Here is a 14,632-nt window from a genome sequence, read left to right on the forward strand (position 1 = left end):
GAAAAATTGGTATTCCTAGTAGTTGAGACTTCTTTGATTCGTTAATATTTGTTCGAATTCTTAGTAATTTTTCTTTAACAGTATCCGTACAGACAAAAAATGTACGTTTAAACAATATTATGATTAAAATATCGCAATCGTTTATGTTATAAAAATGGATATTCGTAATATCGTCTCATAACCCAGCTTAAATTCGTATATATATCAACGTCAACATCTTATGTAATTTCATTATTAAAAACTATGCCCTAACCCAGGGGTCCTTAAACTTATGTAGTCCATCTTTTTTGCAGACCTCCACTCAACTCTAACTCGGATAACTAGTTAAGTAACAAGAAATACAAAAAATCTTGACCACGTAGGATTTTCATTAAATGCGTTATTTGAATAAAATCGAAAAGTTGAAGGATGCAAAGTTAATATTAGAATAATGCCAGACCACCCACTAACAGACTACGCGAACTCGATTTCGTCACACTTAAATTAAACAATTCCTTTCATATCTTACACAAGTTCACAAGTCCTCATTATAAGCAGTACTTGCGATTAATTCGCGGCTGGATCGTCCTGCGACGCAGGATGCTCCCCTTGCAACCCGTGCAAGCAGTACAATTCGCCTGGAACATCATCCTTTCAAGGATTTCGATGCACGCCCGTATTCGTTGCCGGCTAATTAGCCGCTCAACGAGAATCGATCAACTCGATTAGCATTCCTGATTGTCCGAGCACACTTGCGATTTTGTACCGTCTACGCTCGCTCGCCACTCCCGAGATCCTGATCGCTGTTTACCCACTCTATTTGCAAAACGTTTCGCACGGTACACGGTAAATAATTCGAGGTGGCATTCGTTAACGCCATCAGCGAGGGGCTACTAACCATGGAATTTATTCAGTCGCGCCGTTTCGATGGTGAAGTGCGGGTTTCTGCGCGGAACTGCGCAACCACCACCGTGTTGATGCGTTGTCGAAATGATTCCCCTTAATTTATGGGGAAACGTTCGAATTGCAATAGCTGGTAATGGTTCACTCGTGGTAAAAATTGTCAGTGCTAAAAACAACAGTACATCGAGAATTATTACTATTAATTATTCGTTTTTACGACGTTGCTTAACGCATCTCACGCGGGAAACGTTTAAACCCCGTTTCGTGATTATTGTTATTAAAGCGCGGTAGCCAACGAAACCTGTTTTCTATGATTTATTTGCCAGATGCGGGAAACGTGTAAATACGGACTTTAGGGGAGTAATTTTTGCACAATATCTACTATCTAGACACCTGCAGATTCTTAGAATTTAAAACAGCTGTAAATTTCATATCCAAAATGTGGAATTTGTTTATACAATATATATTTTTCCTCCCTTTTGCATTCTTCTGTTTATTCCGTTGTTATATATTTTTTATTATTCAAAGATTATCGAATATTTCTTACCAAATACCTAACTATCGTGTATTATTATTCGAAGCGAAGAATCGCTCGCTTTATGCTGAGAATTTGACGAGCAAACATCCGCTTAATACGCGTTAGAGTATAATATTATTATTTTACTCATTTTTAAGGATGAGAATGTAGTTGACGACTGCGAGTAGAAGATCACTGGTTACTGAAACGTCCCATCTCACGAAATCCGGTATGGTCTAGTGGCTAGGATACCTGGCTTTCACCCAGGAGGCTCGGGTTCGATTCCCGGTACCGGAAGAATTCCTTCTTTTTTTTCTTGAATAACTTTTGCTTCTTTATTTCTACATTGTTAACTATATTCATTTCTATTTCTATTTATTTATATTATATATTTAGAAAGATAGACCACATATTGGTTTATTGATGAAAAATGTTATCGTACGTCAGGCTAAAGGGTGGTTCCAGAAAACTTGTATGGTAGTGTTGATCGAAGAACATTAAAATTTCAATAACCGATGATAACAATGATAAATTGATGTACAAGGTATATCAGAACTCGAGTCAATCACACTTATCTTCCCATCCCTTTTTATCTAACTCCGACAGAGCGATTGAACGCGATACCGTACAATCTACAAGTTAATACTTACAATTTGATATAACATTCCGCTGGTTACAGCATCCCAATAAATTGAAATATCGTTATCTCGCAATTTACCTTCTCGCCATGTGTACAGCCAGCTGTCCACTCTTTAAACACGATCCACGAAAGAAGTATCGACGTTTTTACAAGCCAAGGTGCAGCAGCAGCAGCTTTCTTGTTTGGTGGTTACATTGTATAACACGGCCGGTTGATCCCCGTTACCGAGAATTAAACGCGGTTCGATTGTCCACTGATGATGGGGGCCGTGAATCAAAGAAGGCTCGCCTATGAAAAGTTCAACGACCCGTCCCAGATATTGTCATGAAATGCCCGCGTTACACACTCGATCACGTAGCGGAGCGCGCCCGTGGGCGAGCGACGAAAGAAGGACGCCCGGGGAGAGGCGAAAGCGTTTCGCCCGTTTTTAGCCCGTTTCAATTTTTGACTGGCAGCGAGCGAACGGAGGTTAAATTAAATCGGCACCGGCCGCGTAAAGAAAGCGGAGAGGCTGTCAGCAGCGAGACGGCTGTTTACCAGATATTTCACGCCCTGACAGAATATGGAACGTTGCTGCCCGCGATGCGAATGCGCCGAGCGGAGTTCGATTAATTTCAAGACGAGCTTGGGGAAAGTATTCCGTTCGCTTTCAGAATGGAGACGCGAGTGAAAAACGCGAGCAATGTTGGACGACACTCTGGTGTCGAGAGGAAAACTAAATCACACGTTTTCTGCTTTCTTTTACTATGATGGCTACACTATACGCGCCATGAATGTAATTTTACTATAGAAAAATTCTGTTTGATACGCTGTGCGGTTTTATGCGAATTAATGACTTCTTAAATGTTTAAATAAATTGTTGATGCATCGTTGTAAAAATGAAAAAAATATTTCTAGTCTCGAGTAGAAATAATGAATGTAAAAAAATTGCTATATCTATCTAACCAGTTTAACTTTGACTCAGCCACGAATAAACACTGAAGTTTGAAAAATCGGATGGTGATGTTATCTCAAAGGAGATACGAGCGACGTTTCCGACAAAAATTGACGTGCTCGATGGAAACAGATACGCCACGAAAACAAAGTTTTTGCGAGAGCGATTCGAACGGATACAATCTCAGAGATTTATGCAGTCCAGATTTTTGAGAAATATCGAACACGTACAGGCTAGTAAATATAGGTCAGATTAGTCACAACTTTCGAACGACGTTTACTCCGCGTCCAGCCAAAGAAACGAGACTAAAAACCTCGCCAACGGCCAGGCTAATCTAATGGACGAATTACTTCACCGAGGTAGAATATTCAAAACGTTGAATGACGCGAGCTGGTCGCTGTAATCCAACAAATTACAGGTTCCTGAATGTTTTAGAAATCCTTGCACCACGTTTCTAAACTGTCTCAGTTTCTCTTCTCTCTTTCCTAATTCCTCGAACCAAATAGAGTGTCGACTCAACTTTAATGCGTCAAACCAAATGGAATATTTAATTAAATCGATGCTTGACAAACTTCATTGCACTACATTTATCTCTGTAAAATGATGTACTCGCTTCAGCTATTCTATTTAACCAAGGAAACTATGCGAATGATGTAAAAGGACCCACTTCTTCCTCGAGCAAAAATTCCACTGAGAGAATGTTTAATCAAGACAGTGAATAATTAAGCAGATATTTCAAAACGCGAAGACGCGACATATTTCTGTGAACAGAATTTGCACATACAACGCCAGCAGAGAAAGAGAATAAATAATTAATGAAAAAAATAAAAGAAGGAAATCAAAAGGAAAAATGCAATTTAATCTAAAGGAAAGTTACGTTTACGCTGTAATTAAATGACTTTTCCTGTTAGCAATACTGAAGCTCCACTCTAATTGCACAAAAGCGAAACTGACAAATTAATTCTATAAACGTTTCCAGAGATTTCCCCATCACTCCCTGGGTATGCTGAATAGGACTCTAAATCACGGTTCGAGTCTTGAAAACGCGTTTCGCTCGACTGGGTTACGAGCGAAGTTTAAATGAAATTACGAGCATCGAAAGGAAACAATTTTTTTTACGACAGTTACACGGTTCCCTTTTCTAAAGGGCGAGACTTTATTTCCTGATACTTCTCGAAGAAAGCACGTTTCCGCTAAATCTATGGTCCTCCTCGACCTCCGCTTTTTTTTCGCCTCTCCCCGTTTCCACGAACTCCCCATTTTTCCCAAACAATATAAATCAAACTTGACCCATTTTCTCGCCCCTCGATCGTTCGCCGAGAGTGTTCGACAAGCAGGCACAAATATGTGCCCAGCTCGGTCGGTGAATTCCGTAGCTAATTCTGTACGAAAAATATTCCGCTACCGAGAGCAATTTTTCACAGCTGACGAAACATTATGCTTTTTATTGCATAACATCGCTTGTAACGGTGTCGTTAATCCATTTTGTAAAGCACAAGTTCCAAAATTACAGGGGTCGTTCGAAAAACACGCTGTGTAATTGGCTTAATTACACTTGCGTTCGTTATTGTTGCAAATTAGCCGATAATTAATCAGTATCGCATAATTAGTTCGCTTCGAGTAATTAACTAGTGGAAATTGTTGCACACGCAAAATACCACCTAAATTTCTAATTAATCACACGTTTATTCTCGTACACTGAGCTGCGAACCTTCGTGGACTCGAGAAAAAAGTAAAAGAGTGTACTAAAGTACACAATTTTTCTATAAAACATCTGCGAAACGAAATATGTAGTATATACGAAAAGATAGAATTTCTGCAAGAAACCAATAATAAGAAACGAAGTATCCAACGCGCTTTCCATCGAAACGCAACCACGAAAGGGAAATATTCCAATCGCCTCTGAAAGAGACACTCCCAGAGAATCTCGTTCGCCTCCGCGCGAGAACTATTATCGTAGCCAAGATGCCATCGCTCGTTCTTTCAATCTCGTCGGAAGCCCTTCTCGCGTCGGGGAGACGAATCTCGAATCACACGGGCGCGTTCGTTTCCGTTCCAGTGGATTTTCCAGCGGCGACGCCTCGCGTCGAGGACGAGAAACGCGAACGCGAGCGCGTAGAGACGCGGAAAGAATGCCAGGGCGACAGGAAGCGATCAAATTGGGTCGATCGCGCGGGACACGAATTCCAAAGCTCCGCTGCTGGTGGACGCCGGAAGGGTAGAGAAAAAAATCGGACGTGAAAGAGGAGCGGGTTGAACGGCATCGAGCGAACGGGGGCGAGGAAAAAGCAGACGAAATCGTGGCGGTGTTCGCGTACGGCGAAATGAGTTTTCACGCCGTACGAGGAAGCTGGAACAGCGGTCGAGCGATTCCGTATTACACGAGGAAAGTTTTGTCGATGGTGGATGCGCTCGTGTGGTTTCCACTTTGAGGCCGTAACACCTGCGTGCCTAATTCCCATCGAAAGTTTAATAACTGGTTGATTGTCGGACGGGTCTCGCACGGCCCTGTAATATACCTATATACCGTGACGCAATTTTCGTTATTAGTTTGTGACGATAATGTATGATGTAACAGGGTACGTCGGCCGTTCGTCTAGCTTTTCGGGTATTACCCGGGATCTAATTATCTGTCGAGTGGCTGTTTTGCATTTTATCATGGAAACTGAGTAACGGTGTCGAATTTAAAAGGCTGCCCTTTTATAAAGGTTTACTTTGTTATGGAAACGCGAGGAATGTTTGTCTAACGCGATAGCTAATTTGCATTAGAATTTTCTCTTCGATCTCACTCTGTATATAGGTATGACAATAAAAAGTGCTTGCAACGAGCAAATTTAACACGAAAACGAACGAATTGCAAGGTAACGAAGAAAAAGTGTACGTAAAACATTCCGAGGATGTGCTCAAGATTCTTTTCACGGACACGTCTATTGCACCCCTCGCATCGTTCGTGCGATGACTGCGAACTTCGAACGAGGAAACTCGGTTTCAGCCAACGAGTCAGTTGCGCGATGGATCGGGGGCGTAAGGGTGGTTCCTGGGCACGAAAAAATGTGCTCTCCACCGCAGGATGAAAGGCGGTATCTATTTCGTCGACGCGAACGGAAGGATACCCTTTTGTTAGGCGTTATCCACACCGGACGTTGCGTCGCTGCAACCTGCCTGAAAGCCGCTTCCTGTGCTGCCCCCGATATTCCCTCTTCCCTTGCTTTCTTTCATCTTCCTCTCTGCCACGTTTCACGCGGAGTATCTGATGCGGCACGCGAGGAAATATTCGCCCCCCCCCCATTTACCACCGCATAATTGGCCAGCCTCGTTTTTTCTTTTGCGCGACGGAAAATTCTATTACGCTTTCGCTCTCGGTTTACTGGGCTTTGGGCGATCATTTACAAACAGTGTGGGAAAGTGTCGAGTCGACAGTGAATCTGTGGCAGTTTATGTTTTTTCCTTCAGTTGACGAGCTCGAGGTACGTGTCAGTTCCTCTTTTAAACAGCTTCAATCGCAAGTTGTTTAGTGGACACATTAAAAACTGTTCATCTCCGTTTTTAACATGTGAACTCTGTCAACGATTGAAGTGCTTCGAAAAATGTGAGTCGGTTTCAGCATTTCTATATGCCTAGGAAATATAAAACAGTGGAAAATAAGTCGCGATATCGATTTCACGATCGCTGTACTTTCGAAAGTTAAACACTCACTAATTTGTCACATAGTAATCTGTTTGTTATCCACGAATATCGTTGATGTTACACTTACTAAACATCAATCCGTGTAACTGTTAAACCCAATAAACACCCTCTAATATTTCACTGTTAAGTACCGACAACGATTTTACTACCCTGAAACACGATTCTCCTTTCGCCTCGCCGCGAACCTCGATAGCAGCCAAGTCGAGAATTTATTGTCACAAACGCGAGGAAACAAGTTTCCGCGGAACTTCTCGCCGGTTAAACGCGTTCGTAAGGGCAGAGAAAATTTCGAGGGTAATTCTAGGGAGTTTTAACCGCTGGGCGAATAGCAAATTAGAAGGGATTACAGCGGTGCCGTTACCATTCCGTGGAAACGCGTTATGTCAATGGAAATTTTAAATCTACCATCACCTCGGCTCGCGCTGGGGATGCGGCGTTGGTAAGCTGCTTAAATCGAGAGCTTTCGCGAAACACAAGAGCTTTATACCGTCCCTTTGACTGCTGTCTTTCGCTGAATTTTCGCACGACTCGACAGCCGACAAATTCGCCATTCGGATCAGGAAGATGTTTCTTATTTGCGAATCGATGGAGTTTTTCAGCAGAGACATCGAAATGGAATGTTGCTCTTCTTGACGCGTAACTACTTACGATATCGAGGAAAAGAAGTTTGATCTCGATGCGTAACGTTCTTTGCGCAACGGAAATCCTTCTTTCGCTGCGAAGAAAGCGACGGGATAAATGAGTTTTCGAAATGGACCGCGTGGCTGTGTAATAATTAATAACCCTACGGAGAAACTTTAATCAAGATTTCTTCGGTTCAACTTCACGCTTGGACAATTCAGTGTACGTATGTACACGGGAGAAGAAAGTTGGACGATAAGCTGTCTACTTATCCTAGATGGACTATTCCAGAGGAATTTTTTAATAATGTTTCGCGTTCCTCGTAGACTGCGCAGCTGGTGATACTCAGCGATTACTACGAGTCTTGGATCAAAATTTGATCGTCAGTTTTGTGTATGCATAGAAAATTTTCTGTTTAAGGCAACTTTCTAAGCTGCTTATTTTGCATTACTCTATATTAAACAGCAAGATATAATCGATACTTGTTTCCAAGCAGTATCTTCGTATCGAAGCTCGATCTAATTATTTTTCCGTATTACTGAATATTTAATAAGCGATCGGTTGGACTATAAAATTTATTTGAAATTCTAGAAAATAGACAGTAGAATAATGAATTACGGTTTAATTATGATGCACTTTAGAAAGCGGAAAATTCTTTCCAATCGGTTTTGTATAAAGTAAGGAAGGTAATTGATCTCTCCTAGAACTATTGGTAATTAATTTAAATTAATGATAAATAATAATGCAATTCAATTGATTTCGTTTGCCTGAAATATACTATTAAAGAAAATGATAAAATGTTTATTTTGCATTTTAGTTCTTTTCAAAGTTATTGTGCAATATCAAGGAAATATGAAATTATTGATTAATTAATTATATTACATCACGTAATGTACGAAGCCAGCAAAGGAAATTGGAAACTCTGTGTGTGGTTAGCGGGAATAATCACAGCAAAATATTTAGATTAATTTCAATAATTAAATGCCACAGTAACAGGTTTTAGAATGAATCCAATCATCAAACCCACCATTATCAATTACATTAGAGTTAATTCGTATACATAATCGACGTGAACTGCTCTAAAATGACCAACATCACGGCACAACAGGCTACAACACCCACAAACTGCACTGTAAATTAAATCAGCGCAAACGAAGCAAACGTTACACGGTTTTACGCGAAGATTACTGGTTCGTTACTCTCCCACTAACACACGAGTGTATCAAAGAAAATCAGTATTCCATTGTCTCTCACGTTTTGTCTACAAAACAGATCCTTCCATACCCCCAAAAATAAAAAATCAAAATTATTGTATCGAAGTTTGCAAAATATCGAAAATTCAAAAACACTGACCCGATCAATCAATTTTATCAATGATCAAACACAACAATACTCGATTATATGATATAAAAAAACTATCTCCTCCCGTTTCGCAATTTTCAAATTACCCTCTTTCCCTGTCTATTCTAATGAAACAGGAAGCAAAAAAGGAAAAAAACAAAAGTTCTCACGAAACACCCTTATCAGTTTCCCAGAATTTCGCCGCAGGTATCGCCGTGTCGCTTTGGAGAACGCCTCGCAATTAGAAAATGCAAAATTTACCTCTTGGTGGACGGTAGCCTCGCCTTAGCCGCGTTTCCGAGTCAAGGATCCTCGCCAGCGGCGTTTCACGTCACCGGCCACTATTTTTCGTCTCCTTGAAGCCGCACGGTCGCTCGGCGTATGCTCGAGACGTTCCACGCCCGCACAAAGCCGTTGCACCGGTGAATGGACCATGCTACGAGGATCGTGTACGCAGAGCGGTTAATTTTAATACGCGTTACGTGCCCGTTTCGAGGGACCGTGCCCCTCCGACACTGGGGTCGGTGACAAAAGGGTTCGTTTGCGCTCCTCTGGCGCGCGATGCGCGCGGAGGGTTGATGCGAGGCGTTCGCGACGCCTAACTGTCTTACTAAGATGCCTCTAATTCTTATTGTACAGTATTTTATCGTCTGCGTAGCGCCGTTTTCATTTTCCTTAACACACATATAAAACCAAGGCGCAATCCTTGAATGTAATTTTTTTTTTTTTTATAAATTAGAGAATTTCTTTGGTGGACCTAGAGTTAACGGCACGAATGCCAGTAGAGCGTGATGAAAGATATTAAAAGTATTCGGACAATTATGAAAATGTCCGATAAAAGGCTACGTTTTCGAGTTACATCCTGCTTTACGTCACTCGCACGACGAACAGCGAATCTTGCTACATCCAGACGCGCAGATCCGACGCGGCGTTACGTCCGCGAATTCTTACATAACAAATCTGCCATTTCACCGTTTGAATAATTCATCACGTTCAGCGAAAATATGGATAATTGTATATTATTGCTTCACCTCGGGAAGCGATTCGCGTTTTGCTGCCCTACGCGTGACGCAACTAAACTGCCCGATAGCGTTTCGCAGGATCGAAGAATCTTCCGCGTAAGTAAACTGGATACTTAATTACTCGCGGCGTTTGATGTCGTGGAGAGGGCTGTTGCGACACAAAACGGGCAGTAACTCGAAAACAAACTCAGATTAGCCTCGTTTTTATCACCGCTTCAGTTTTATCACCTTTCTGGGCCGAATCTATTTTTATAGCGCCTCCCGTGTTCAAGAGAGACGTACCACGTACGGCTGCATCAGTTTTCCAACGGACGAACACGCTCTGCGCGACCACCTTCCCTCCTGACGAGGGCAATCATTGTTTTTCTGACTATTCAGAGTTTCGTGACTCTCGAACGATTGCATAAGAGAAGATCAAGGCCGAGTGTACAAACAAACCACGGAAATGCGTCCTTTTTGCACCGCAACAATGGCTACGATGAGTCATCGGTCAGCTGCGCGTTGCACCGCTTCGAAATCCTTGATCGCTCGATCCGGTTCTGTCAGATTTCATCATTTCCTAGCCTTGAAAAACATCTCGCTGGCAAAACACCGTCGACGATCCGTCGTATTTTCGTATCTGTTTTGGGTGTGGCCTTCTTATGCAACGCGCAACAACTGCAGAGAGTCACGGAACTTCGCGAGGCGGCAGATTCTGCGTACGCGAACGGCTGCTTATTGTACCGCTGATTGAAATTAGAAGGATACCGTTTAATGGCGTTTAATGTCGCGTGTCTGTGTCTGTGGACGTATCTCGTATGCAGAACGCATTTGAAAGCGGTCGACGAAGCGTTCGAAATCCATCGCTCGGACGAAACTCGTTTCGCCGAGGTTAATGAGCGGATTGATTATTTAAATGACACTTGGGATCTTCGTACGGCTTAATGGGAGTCGAGTGAATGTTTGGAAATTGGACGATGGGAGGCTATTAAATGCGGAGGACGAATTTGTCAGGGTTAAGTCGGAAGAACGGGTAATCTCCATGTTCGTTTCAATTATTCTGACAAATCTACCAAATTGTTTCTAAATAACGACAAGGTTTTAGGTATTTATATCGTTTGAGTATGTTTGCACGCATGCTTTTTTTTAGAAATATTGCAAACCTCAGTTGCATCGATCGATATTATAATAATAGATCAATTTTTCGCTGGTTTTAAACATTCATCTAACAACTTCGCGCGACATTTAGTTTTTATTCGACAAATACGATGATCTCCAATCATACGATTAAATTTCTTACTGTATATAATAATACTAACGCAACTAGAACAATTGTGGGTCACAGAAACGAAACGCAACACCTGCTAAAAGAGAAACGTTTCAGTTCACGTAAGTTTGAAATATTTTGTTTCTACGAAAAAAAATTAATTCTACAAAAGGAATATTATGAGATTACTTGATTAACTTCGTTGTTTACTGCAAGAGCATCTCAATAAAGTAATCAACATTGCGCGTTCCGATCTAAAACGTCTCGTTTCGAATCGATCCCAAGCGAGATCTCTCGAAAATTCTACCGCGAACCATCTCCATCCAGCCGTGATCTCACAGTAACGACTCGAAAATCGAGAATCCAGAGCACGCTCCTTTATCTCATCGAGAGGATAGACCAAGAGAAGATTCAACATCCGACCGCCATCCATATTCGACGCAAACACGAGATAGCTTCTCTTGGAACGAGTTCACGAATCCTAAACTTCGAGTAATCGCTTTCCCATCTCGCTATCTTTTCAATCTCTCCCAGCAATTTCCCAGCAAACAAGTCCTTGATAACGTTCGTTCAAAAAATCAACATCTCCTTAACACGCTTCTCCCTAGAATTCCCTAACCGCATTCTACCCTCAACTGTACATACAACGAGACCCTGTCAACACTTACAAAACTCTACCTTTGAAACAGAAACTCTGTATCCAGTTTTGAGAATAAAAACTCCAGCCAACAATCGTGCAAGATATTCTCTATTTATAATAAACATCAATGTCTCGCTACATTCTGAACACTCGTACAGAACAAATCGAAAGTGTTCTCCGCGCGTAAATCGCGTCCTTTCCAGCATTTCAGTCCCCGCGTAACCCCACAACATCGCGGTTGCCTTCCATCGTCAGGGGTCAACAGACGCGTTGAATATGCACAGAGCTGGTAACAGACGCGGCGCTGTACAAAAGGTGAAAGATGGAAACGATTCCTTGATAAAACGAGCCATTATCGTGGAGCGAATCCCAAGTTTATCGAGCAAAAGTCCAGGCTATCGCACCTGCCGAGTTGAAATACTGCGAGCGGAGAACAGTCGCACCTGCAGGCCCCGGAGCAGCCTGGCGCGGAAAAATGCGCTCGCCACACAGGGCGCGCACGGTACGAGGAGGGCAGCAAGGAACAGGACACCGGGGGTACTGAAAACCAGGTGCAGAAATGCTGCGGGAACAGAGCCGTGTCACGGACGGGTTTACTTATCGGACGGCACTTCTGGGTGTCTGCGTTCTCGAGAACCCCTGGCGGAAGGGTGTCTATTTCGGTGCGCGCCATCGAGAGGCAGACGAAAATGAAAGCGGGGGCGGCTAGTGAATCGAGCGTGATTCAGGGGACACCGACCAGCCGACGCGATTGCGTCGGTTCTGTCGTCGATCCGCGATCTTTGATGTTTCGAGAGTAACGAAGTTGCTTGACTCTCGACTCTCGTCGGAATTAATACTCGCGGTGCTGGACGAACCGCTTGCGTCCGTTGGATCAAGCGTGCTCGACGCGCCTCCTGGCTCTGGGCTTGTAATCTTTTGCGTACAATCACAGCCGGGTTTGTTCAACGGGATGATACATGAAAGGGAACTCCGAGGCACTAAGGTGGTTCTAAAACTTGATTGAAATAGTAGGAATTAGGTTCGAATGATTTTTCGAGCGAGATTGTAGAAAATTGTAACTACGTGAGAAGAAATTTTTGTTGAGATTCAGTGTCTGCTCGTGATCAATGCCAGCGTCCCAAATGTCACGGCTGGGATTTCATGCATGAGAGAACTCCAGGGTTAAAGGAAAGGTACGAAACCATAAATGTATATGGAAGTTGAACAAGTTACGTCGGCATGGAGTTAATGGAAATTAAATTTCGAATGCAAATTGTTGGCTCGTTTTATTCGACAACAAGTAATACTTGTTAGAACCGAGACGAACGACAAATAAGACGAGCGAGGCTTAAATAAACGCTCGTGTAAAGTACAAAATGTACCGCGAGAAACAATTTGTACATCGACTGGCGATATTCATCCTTGTCTCTCTACCCTTCGAGCGAATGGAGAACACTTCTGCGAATCTATCTCGACGATCGTAACCCGTAATCGAATTCCCCGCGCGCTTAATCGTACCTGTTCGATGAGATATCGGTAATTCGAGTCTCGAATCGGAGCGACGATACCTAAGCGAGCCGAAACGGAGCTGTCTATTTCTGAGCTGGATGGTGCACCGTCGAACTATTCCAATAAAAACGCGGCGAGACGACAGGAGTACGAATTAGCATCTAACAAAATTAAACGAACCCGCGAGTGGAATTCGAACGAATTCGAATGGTATTAAAATAGAATTAACTTAAACGATACCTCGTTAACCCTTACTTAGCGTGACGCGCGACACGTGTAGAGTCATGTCGAGTAACGAAGGAAACGATTTCGAGAAGTTAAAGTGGAGGTCAGCCAGATAACGTTTAAAAATAATAATTGTATATACGGTGTCCGTGTCAAAAATAGCTGAACTTTAGCAAAATGAAAAAAAATAGTAACGCCAGCTGTGCCAAATTTGTTCTTAATTATAAGACGCATCCCTCGATGACGGTCTCGTATTGAAGTTTAGTGGCGCTTTCGAAGATTAGCGATCGAATTCGCGCGAGTCCAGACGTGCGTAATAAAATTGCACTCGATTCCGAAGCTGACGTAACGTTTACCAAAACCTGGCCATTAACGATCGTTATTTATCCTGAGCGCGACTTTACGATCGGTCTGATCGATTTCAGACGGTTCAGGAAGACATTAACGACGATGTTCGTCCGCGTCGTTCCGAGTTCCTCTCGGTTTATTTTCCAAACGGACGCGCAAAAACTATCCCCGTTTTAAATCGAACGATTCAGCTTCTAATTATCCAAATACGATAAAACGTTCGCGCGTCGCGAAGATTTGTAGCTGAAGAGTCGTCCGACTGACAATTTCCGCGCGCGGATAAGAACGGCTAGGAAACAGGAATCGCGACTCGTCGTTATAATCAGACGCGACTAGTTAAGGGCTAATAGCGATATAATTCGTTGGAAACGAATGCAACAGCGTTACGGGACGGAATTCGCGGAGTGTAACACGTTCTGAATGGCTGGGGCTGGGAAAAGAACCGGCGATGATATATCATAGGCTACAATGGCCCCGTCGAATGATAAATTGCACGTCGGATGGAGGCAAGTAAGTAGGTCCCCTGGAGGAATGGCTCGAACGCACGTGTAACAACAAAACCGTGCAGACGCGCCTCGAACGCGATCCACGCGAAATGTTCCCTTTCGCCAAAGCGCCTAATCATTCACGGCGCAAACAGGTGCGAGGTTGTTCGACCGCGATACCCCCTTTATCTGCTCCGTACAGTGATAAACTCGTCCCTCTTCCTGAACCAGTCCATTTGTCCGGATGCGCGTGGCAAGAAACTGCTCTCTCTCTCTCTCGCTCCCTCTCGTCTACTCTTCTCTTCCTTTGCTAGATTTTTACTGTTCGCGGTTCGTTTTCTCTGCGAAACATTGCGATGGATATTCAACGGTTACAGAAAATTGTAATTGGCCTCGATATAGAACGAGATTGAGACTGGATGAGAGGAAACTTTGCTCGACGAGGTGAGCTCTTGATTCGAACATTTATAATTTGCTAACAGAATGAGTGAAGTTATTACGATCTGTTTTTCTCCTTATATCGCGTTCTGGAAATTATTTGCATCGTCTCCAT

The 14,632-nt window shown here is 42.9% G+C and overlaps 1 protein-coding gene and 1 non-coding gene across 2 annotated transcripts in view; one reads left to right on the forward strand and one right to left on the reverse strand.

Moving 5' to 3' along the window:
• Raskol (Ras GTPase-activating protein raskol) overlaps positions 1 to 9,057 on the reverse strand; it is a 145,286-nt gene extending 136,229 nt beyond the window's left edge. The window contains exon 1 of the mRNA XM_076899576.1: positions 8,884 to 9,057. The gene's annotated coding sequence lies outside the window, so the exon portion shown is untranslated. The remainder of the gene's footprint in view (positions 1 to 8,883) is intronic.
• Positions 1,625 to 1,696, forward strand: Trnae-uuc (transfer RNA glutamic acid (anticodon UUC)). The gene has a single exon. It is a non-coding gene; the product is annotated as a tRNA-Glu (tRNA).
• Positions 9,058 to 14,632: the final 5,575 nt, after the last annotated feature.

The sequence above is a fragment of the Xylocopa sonorina genome, chromosome 8 (assembly GCF_050948175.1).
Source record: "Xylocopa sonorina isolate GNS202 chromosome 8, iyXylSono1_principal, whole genome shotgun sequence".
NCBI classification, from domain to species: Eukaryota; Metazoa; Arthropoda; class Insecta; order Hymenoptera; family Apidae; genus Xylocopa; species Xylocopa sonorina.